We start from the raw sequence: 9,607 nt of genomic DNA, 5'->3' as shown, positions 1-9,607 counted from the left end.
CAAGATGCAGGAACCCAGACGAGTCTGTGCGCTTAAAAGCGATTCCACATTTTGGCTCTAAGTTAGGAACAACTTCTCAGGTTCTGAAGGAAATTCAGTGTGTTTATGCATATCAAGCTAGCTGAAAAATAAATGATTATCAYTGCTGCAACTTCAGCAGAAAAAAAAATGTCCATTTCCAGTGCAGAGACGCAGCAACACCTCACGCACCCTCCCCAACTCGTCCTTTGCAAACCCAGCTGCATCAGCCAGCCGTGAAAACACCGCATGGGAAGCAGGAGTTGGGTGACGCCAGGGCTGCTCCTCTGCCACCAGGGTCCCCAGAGGCCCTGGTGGCGCCAGGCTCTGCCCACCTGGGTCCCCAGGGCACACAGCCAGTGGCGGCAGCCCCGGGGCCACTCGTCGCACCCTAATTGCGGTGCTGGCACCGCGGGCACTTGCTTTCCAGGCTGTTTGTATTTATTGCAAAGTCTCTGCTGCACGGGGCCGGGTGATAAATATAATTCTGGCTATGGTTAATTTGCTGGTTGGGTTGGGGGGGAATGGTGAAGAGGGGGTAATTTCACGGTAAACCATAATTACTAGTACAACTAGTACCCTAATTCCCAATCCAGTCSAGGGGGGAGCTGGGGCTCCAATCAGCCTAATTAGAATTCTGTTTTTTTCCTAACAAATAAGTGGCAATGGCTGATTTGACCCAGCCCACATTAAAATAGACCCTGTCTTAAAATAAAGCGCCGAGGTTTATGACAGCAAGATTGAAGTTTTGGCCACCTCCTAGTCGCGTTACGCAGAGAGCCCATCTGGAGCCGCAGGAAGACAGGACCATTCGGCAGGTCCCCCTCCCAGGGGTCCCCCGGGGCAGGCAGGGACCCCTGGGCCAGGTGGCCACTGCTGTGGGTGCAGCCCAGGCCACGCTTGGACAACCTGCTCCCAGCTGCCCATGCAGACGGTAGAAAATTGCCTTGAAATGAATCGCCCGCAGTGCCGCAGGGGCCGCGCAGCAACAGACGTCGGGCTGTTCCMCCGTCCCTCACCGTTTCTAACCAAATCGCACTTCCTCCCCAGCCCCAAATTGCACCTTTCATTATCTGTGTCAGTCGTGCCTGCAACCCTTGATTTATGATTGACATGAAGTAAAAGGAGGAACTATCAATGCTGTATGCTGATAACTTGACTCCAGTTGTATATCCAGTATGTATTTAATCACAGGCGTAGCAAACATTTTCCACATTTGTTTCCCACTGTTTCCTGACCTGAATTCCTRGCATGTTTTTGCAGGGCTGAAACAATACAAGCAGGAATGAAGAAAGCTTTATCAAAGTATTTCTTCTGACATTCTCTCCTCCTCCTTCTTTCTAGGAACTGCACTAGTTTGTAACAGGAATACTATGTTAGACCTATAAGTTGCATTCTGCCTTTGGCACATGTTCACCTGGAAATTAATCTGTTACAGACATAAAAAAACAGCTAAATTCTTTCAATACCAGGGAGCCTTGCTATTCTGCCATTGCCTGTTGGCTTCCACCAGGGAACAGCAGGTTTGCTAATTACAGCACGCATTTTTGCAAATAATTACAGTCRCAGCATAACAACAAATACCCTCTACAAATCCAACCTGATAAATTAATCTATAATGTAACTTATTAATCTCTAACTTATTAGCATGTTACTCTTTACAAAGGCAAGACAGGCTTTTGACCTCTGAGCATATTCTAACACATGGCAGAGGCAGGAAAAGCAATGTCAGAGGGTAGAAACCCACCAGTAGCAACATATACTTCTAGCTGTAAATATTTTTGGTGTAATAGGAACTTTAGAGCAAATAGGTCACTCTTTCTTTCTTCCTTTCCTTCCTTTCCTCCTTCCATTCTTTCTTCCTTTCCTCCTTCTTTTCCCACTTCATTTTCTTCCTTTCTTTCCTCCCTTGTTTTTTGGTTTTGTTTTCTTTCAGTTTGGTGCCCTTAGAGAGAAATGGAAGAATTCTCCTTTTTTTTTTTTTTTTCCTCTTTTCTTTTTTCCCCTTCGGATAAGCCTTCGTTCCCACAGCTTTCGGGCAAATACCTCCTCACTCGCCGGAGGGCCARGGGCCCTGGGAACCCAGCGAGGGGTGAGCAGAGGAGCTGCTTTCTTAGCAAGCTCAAAACCACTTTTCTATCAATCAAGCCCCACATGAGGCCTCCTGCAACCTGCAGGCTCCTCACCTTTGCATTTTTGCCCTGCTAGCGACTGTCGTGGCAACCGCAGCACTGCTGCGGCCGGGACAAAGAGGGAGCCTGCCGGCGGGAATCCCAATGGATTTCCATGGAGCTGGCAGGGACGGAGCCTGGGGCCTCCCCAGAGAGCGAGGACACAGGGTGCATGGGCTCTTTGCACAAGAAGCAAYTTTCCAGTTTGCACAAGAAGCAAYTTTCYAGTTTGCACAAGAAGCAACTTTCCATAAGGAAGCAGAAAAGCCCTCAAAGGCAGCTTGGGATTTTGGGAGCCCTCTGGGCTGTGCAGAGTGGGAAAAAGGCTAAAAGAAGCAGTACTGTTGACCACCCCCATGACTGGACCAGTCACCCCAGCATTAAAACTAATCAAGTTTCCCAAGAGCTGCACACCTCCCAGTATTGACAGCTCTATTCRGAGGTCCTTCATATGCATTATTAAACTTGGAGCATTATGGCAATATCTGATGCAACTTATCTGTGGCAAATAACTGAAGGAATAAAAATGAACCTAGCTCCACTCCAGGCTTTTCAAAGGGTTTGCTTTTCTTGCCTCTCTGTGCACTCCTCGTGAGCTTAGGCTATTCCTGCCTCCTTGGCTGTCCTTGGTTCACCTTCTCCCGGACACGCTTCTCCTCATTGCTGACTCCGTCCCTTGGGTCAAGGAAAGGGGATTTGGGAGTTGACTCTTTGACACTAGGAAGTCAGGAGTCCTGGAAACATTTAGCAAATTTTTCATAAGGGAACTAAACAGAATTAACCTTCAATACCCAAGGAAAAGTGAAAATCCAGTTTTCCCCCTGAAACCATAACAGTTACATCCTGAGTCACAGCAGGAACCGTGGTGCCTCGCTGTCCTCGAGCAACGAACCGCAGGAGCGACTGTCGTGGTCACCTTCTAGCAACTATTCTGCTCCTCAGAGACGGCTCTGCCACCAGGGCAGCAGTCCAGCAGCGAGGAAAAAAATAGTTTCTCCCCTTGGCCTCGGACCAGGACCTGGCAAACACGCTCGTAATTTGCTGAAGGGAGTTGGAGCATATAAGCTATAAAAATAAAATGAAAACAAGTCAAGCTACGGGCATGGGGCAGCTGTTGGAGATGGAAGAGAGGCAGGGCTCTCAAGTGCTGTGGATTGGGGAAGATGTTCCTCCTGGCATTCCTGGTCATGGGAATGCAGGAGCCTGCAGGGCTGGAGCTGCACTGAAGGTCCACTGTGATTCTGTGATACTGCAGAGCTCATAGAGRGGTCGGTGCCATTCCTGAAGAGATGTGACTGCAAATGACAGGGTGTCCTGAAGACGATGGTGTGCTCCATGCCAGGGTGGGCCTTCCAGTGCCTGCTCCCCAAACTGGCTGCTTCCCATGCGAGCACCACGCAGTGMATCCGTGCCCAGGTCCCCAGGGTGGGCTATAGTGCAGGGGGGCCGAACCTGCTGCTGCAGAGCACCCAGCAAGGCATTGCCTTTCCCCCGAGTATCTGCACCACGGGGAATTTAGCAAGAGCTCCACGCGTTCTGTGTGGACTTAACCCACGCCGATTTTCTTGGTCCCTTCATGGAAAGCAGACTCAGCCCTGCCAGGTTGCGAGGGCACCGAAATGCTCCTGGGCTGCGGGAGCTGCCGCTACGCAGCGGCCGCCTGGAGCGAGCGGGTTCGGTTTGCACAAAACTAGGGAAAAATGAACCTTCTTGGTCTAGGTTTTGCGGGCTGGTGTTTGCGGGAGGGTTGCTGCATTTTATTGCAATCAGGGCTGCATTGTYGTAGTCGAAGCTTTGGATAATTTGGCCAAGATTTGTTGGTAAGAGTCTCCACCTCGTGGTGCAAAATTCAAGTGCCCTTACAAAAATTCTGAAAAAGTTATTTATCCACGGATAAAACCATGCTTAATTCATCTGTTTTGAAGATGGTTTTTCCCCAGAGTACTTGTTAGCACAGTGGTTACATAGAAAGATGAGGTAGAAAAGAAGCTTAATGGAAAATTAACGGGTATATGATYTACATCGCACAACACAATCCTGCTRATCTCTAGCCTTGCTATACACATGAATCCAGGCCCTGCTTAGCATGAATAGCTTACTGATGCTAAGTGTAAAGCATTAKCATTTTATTCTGTTTTATTCTATCCTTTTTTTTCCCCACAGAACTACATGAATATCTCAAATGTTAGTTAAGAAAAAAACTCTACAGTTTTAAAGGTTTTTGCCATCCATGTCATACCTATCATATCAACGCCTAAATTTTCCTTTCTCTTTTAAGCCATTTTTCTCAGTCTTTATCTCTCTAAAAGCATAAAACATTCTCCATATAAAAAGACAGGCTGGAGAACAGCCAAAAGTATGAGAAGCAAAACAGTCTTTTCATGATGTAGATATGGAAAACTTCATCTGAATTTCCTTTAAAACGGCACATTCAGAGAGAGCATCTTGGAGAACACCGGCATGGGGAATATAGTCCCCAGCCTTGATGGCGAAGGGAGTCTGAGCAGGCAGCTGGCCACTCTCTTGGACAACTCCTACCACTTCTCTTGGTGCACAAGCTGATGGACCAGCTGAGTTTGCCCCCAAGGGGCTTAAATTATCATGCTTCTAAACCGCACTGGACCAGGGACACAACTAAATGGGAAGCAGTTTTAGTGCACGTACAATACAYCCCAGAAGAGGGAGTTCCTCTACCACAGATAAGCGATTCCTCAAGAGCGCAAAACACCTTGRACACCAAGATCCCATCGAAACTCCAAAAATGCCATGACAATATTCCAACTAATAATATTTTAAGGAAAAATTATACATATATTTTTAATTTACCTGGTTGCAATGCCCACAATGGTCCTTTGGCACTCTTCCATTCCCACTCTTCCAAAAATCCTTTCCAGAATATTCATGCAGTTTTCAGCTGTATTTATTTCARCTTTAGTTCAATTTAGGTATTTTTACTTCTGTGAAAGAGATGATGCAACATAGTGACAACAGAAAAGCATGTTTTCAAGGAAAGTAGTGAGGTAGTCTTAGTAAATAAAGAAATAATAAAAAAACAGAAAATAAAACACTCAGCAGTTGGCTTTTTTTTTTTAAAGGACCTCTAGACATATATGACATCTTATTATAACACAAAATCAAAATGAAAAGGTGGGACTCGGTCCAACCCGAAAACGAGGGCACCAGGCACTAAGGACTAAACGTGGTTTAGTGGTTGCTAATCCCTACCCACAAAAGAACATCTCAAATAGGTGGACTGCTCCGTTTCTATCTACTCCTTGGGGACCACAGGGTTCCTGTTTCTTTAGTGTGGTCTGATGAAAACAGCAGATGAGTCTTGAGATCTGCCAAAGGCTGAGCTAAGTTTGTTTTGAAAAGAAAAAAAAAAAAAAAGCACGCAAACTCTTTAACACTTCCATTGCCGATAGTAAAACAATATTCTATATTTAATACAAAGCTTCTGGGGCTTTGTACATCTTTTCAGGGCACTCTTCACTCTTTTCTTCATGAAATACCCACAGTAGCTTTGCTTCTGCAATTGTCATGTCTTAAGGCAGACACACACATTTTTTTTTTCTTACTTTTATTTATAAGCATTTCTTAACAGTAAAAAGAAGCAAGTAAATTTGCAGCTAACTGGGGACAGATCCAGGCTAGAAGAAAAACACACACCCTTCTACTCATCTTTGCCCTTGCTGTGTCTACTCTTCTAACTTCAAAATTTTTCTCAATTTTCCTCTTCCAAATTTTTCTCTTCGTCAAAATTTTGCAAGGTTTCTATGTCAGTTTTTAGGAGCAAGAGATATTGACTGCTTTTCCTGCAGAGGCTCTTTCTCCAGGGCTCAGATAACATCACTAGCAGCTTACTCAACTTCTGCACATTTCATTTATTTGAACATCTGGGTGTCTTGCAGAGATTGCCAGATTTACCTTGGCATAGGAATACCCTCATACAACAGAAAYAGAGGAAAAAAACACACTGAAAAATGATCAGAGAGAGCTGGCACTCTTTTCTTCCACTATTCTCTGTCATAGAGCCATAGAGATGCCTTTAATAATCTAGGGAAAGCCCTGAGAAACCTAAGGAAGGYGAAAATTAAGGCAGCAGAAAATACATGCAGAATGAGCAAGTTATCACACATACTTCTTTGATTTGTTTTAGAATAGATAAATTAAGAAACACAAAAACATACATGTACCTTTAAAAAAAGAGAAAGGGTAAAACATTCATAAAAAATAATTTCAATCTACTTGGAAACTATGAACATARGTATGTTATAAGAATGTTAGATTCAATAGATTTAAGTGACTCACTACAATGAAGAGTATATGGTAGAAGATGACACTTTTCTGTCCAAGTAAAATCCTCTTCTTGGAAATCTGGGGAAAAAGGCATAAATATATCATATGATACCACTGTTACTAAAATAGCTGCTTTTGTCTGAAAAGCAATAGACTTTCTCACTCCTTCCATCTCCTTTGCAAAATCCTCAATAACCTAGTACTGATTTGCTGCAAATATATGCCTTYTAAAGTGGACTAATTTGCCATATGGGATTGCAGCAAAATGCAAGTTAATGTTTCCTGACATTGTGCCCAATATCTAATGTCCTTTAACACAGCTATTTAACCACATAGCTATTTAACTTTTATTGGTAAGAGATCATTTTTCCCTTCTAGGTACATTGCATCTATTAGCCTCAGCTTTACACTCTTTCTATCCTTTTATTTCTTCAGGATGCTGAGGAAACTATTAAAATGAGTGATGGTCCCCAAGGACCCATCTTTGGGCTTGGCACTTCCTCCTCAGCGCTGCTCCCAACTTGTGCCCGTCCTCTCCTAAGCGCCAGCATCTCCTCATCCCCCTGCACTCCCTGCTCTGGCCCAGGTCTGGAACAACCCACCAGAATCCAGTTGAAGGAGAATTGGGAGACTGAAACTGGAACCACTTACTGGGGTGTGGGTAACATGCTAGAAAAATGCCTAGGAGAGAGAGCAATCAAGCAATTACCTGGAGAGTCCATTACCAAATACAATTTGTCCTTCTTTAATTTCTGCAGCTTAAGCAGCAGCTTTTGGAAGTTGGTAAAAACACAACTGTCCGGGTTTTTGTTATTGTTTGTTTGCTTGCTTGCTTTTTGCAAAATAGCTGCTAATAGAGTTTCAGAATTACCTTCCCTGTCTAATTTTCTAATTGTAATATTGTTAATTGCTGTTAATTGCTGTTAATTGTTAATTGTTGTTAATTGCTAATATTGTAATTTTTTCTTAGACTGCCGCTGGGAAGAAGCCCTAGTCTACCTTTCTCTCTTGCTAGGCTAAAACTTTCTTTGTCCTGCAGTCAAAACAAAGGTTCTAATCGAGAAATCACATTGAATTTCAGATGCAAAAGCTCCAGACTGCATTGTACTAGGTCAGGAGCTGCAGAAACACTGTGGGAGCAGCGTTCCTGTCCCGGACAGCTTTTGTAGGTGACAATACAATAAAGCATGAAGGTAATTTGGAAGAGGGCTGTATTTACGTGGCACGAGATGCTTCAGGTTTTTCTTAAGCAGCAGCAAATTGCCTTGCCAGAAAAAGGAGATGAAGACGTAGCAGGGAAGTTTGGAGGCAAATACCTACTTCCTAGTCTCCAAAATCAGCATTCATTTTTTTTTAATAATAATAATAATAATAAAAGAAAAAATCTATGCATTTCATCCTTTCTGCCCAAGCACAAGAGCACAACTGAAGARCTGTTGACTTTAGGAAGGTTAAAGGTGGTTGCCTCATCTAACAAATGGGTTTTAGCGAGCGYGGAGGGTTGTTGTTCTTTCTCCTTTCGGGAATGAAGTGTCAGGAAGCTGCTGAGGGCAAACAGGCCCCCGCTGAGCCCCTGAATGATGGTCCCAGCTGCAGAGGGTGCTGGAGCAAAGCGGGACCTGCGGTTTGCACATTTGGGAATTGCAGGCCAGCTCCCTTTCCCACGGCTGAAGTTGGCCGAGCAACACCGACAGCTCCACTGGGAAAACGGGGCGCAAGCAGTTTAACTCGGAGCACCAAGTGACGTGCAGCAGTTAAACCGCTCCTAACGCCCAGACCCTTTGCTCGGGCCTCRTGTGTCTTCCCAGCTATGAACCTCAAGGGTTGCTGTTGAGTATTGTGCAAGACAGCCAGGAATCAGGTGAAAATAGAGCAGGATTTGGTGTTCCTGCTCGGAAAGCTCAGCACTAAATCCATTCAATTTCCTGGAGAAGGCCAAGCGCGAAGACCCAGCAGATACCAGGACAAGCCCGCATCCCCCACCTGCACCTTCGCGATTCCTTGAGATGGTAAAACCTGGAGATGTTTTACCTCCAAGTAAAGAGCAAGCACAACCTCCAAATTCCTATGTACACCCCTGGAAGTACTGAGGATCCAGGTCAGACTCGGAAATCCCTTTGCCTCTCCGAGGTAACRTGAAACCCTGCGCACATGGCAGGAGGGGATGGGATCCTGCGTCTTGCTCCCTACTTGGTTCTTTCTGAGCCTGCACCAACATAGTACAAGACACAGTCTTGCTGTTTCCATGAAAAGCTAAATGTGGGTCTCACTAACTCCTTACTGCTTTTTTCAACTCATTTGTGGGATGATGGAATTCCCGTAAAAATTCCCACCACCACATCCTCAAGTCCCAAAAGCTTCAGGACCAAAGCAAGAAGCAGAACAGGATGGCAAGACATGTCATTGCTCTCTGCGACAGGCAACCCATAAGAACAACAGACTTCTGTTTATTTTCTCACGTGTGTTATTTAAAACCATCCCTTCTGGGGGCCTTACAGTGAAGTGACTTCTCACAATATAGCAAGGGAGAGGAATAAGTGCTTGAAAGATCTGGAAGAAGGCTGCAGTAACAAGGAACACGTGCACCCAGGCACCCAGGAAAGCACATAAAACAATTGCCAATAAAACAATCCCCAACTGCTGCCCCTGCCRAAACAGGAGCCAGGCTCCAAGGTCTAAGAACCTGCTTTCTATTAATAAAAACTATAAAACTTTCAGCAAAAGGTGAAAACTAATATCGCCTTTTGGCAGGAAAGCAGAAGATTTCTTTACAGGAAGGAGTGGCATATTGAAAATTCCCTGGAAGTAGGATACAGAAAGGATGCCAATGGAAGCAAGCTTCAGCAATCAGCAAAATCACCTGTGTTATGAAGCTAACAAAAATAGTCGCCTACACCTTGTGCATGAATCAGATCTTGTATTATTTTTAAAACTTACAATTGGACCTTAAATTAAATAAAATCTTTGAAGTTCTCTCTTGCTATTATTTCCCATTTTAGTTCTTAGAGTTTCTTATCTGCCAAATTATGGATCTGCTTTAGGGCTTTGTTCCAAATCCAAAGCTTGGGGAATTTTGTTAGCGATACAATAAAAACAAAACAGAACCAAAAAAAAATCAA

The 9,607-nt window shown here is 44.4% G+C and overlaps 1 long non-coding RNA gene across 1 annotated transcript in view; it reads right to left on the bottom strand.

Annotated features, from left to right (window-relative positions):
• Positions 1-4,006: 4,006 nt before the first annotated feature.
• The window catches only part of LOC112960167, a 23,999-nt gene continuing 18,398 nt past the window's right edge, over positions 4,007-9,607 (bottom strand). The window contains exons 3-5 of the long non-coding RNA XR_003251721.1: positions 6,501-6,566; positions 5,016-5,146; positions 4,007-4,059 (exon numbers count right to left, since the gene is read on the bottom strand). This is a non-coding gene — a long non-coding RNA (uncharacterized LOC112960167). The remainder of the gene's footprint in view (positions 4,060-5,015; positions 5,147-6,500; positions 6,567-9,607) is intronic.

This window comes from Nothoprocta perdicaria, unplaced genomic scaffold, assembly GCF_003342845.1.
Source record: "Nothoprocta perdicaria isolate Ctin4 unplaced genomic scaffold, notPer1 scaffold_121, whole genome shotgun sequence".
NCBI classification, from domain to species: domain Eukaryota; kingdom Metazoa; phylum Chordata; class Aves; order Tinamiformes; family Tinamidae; genus Nothoprocta; species Nothoprocta perdicaria.
Note: the sequence above shows the minus strand (reverse complement) of the source record. Positions and strands in the feature narration are given on the sequence as shown.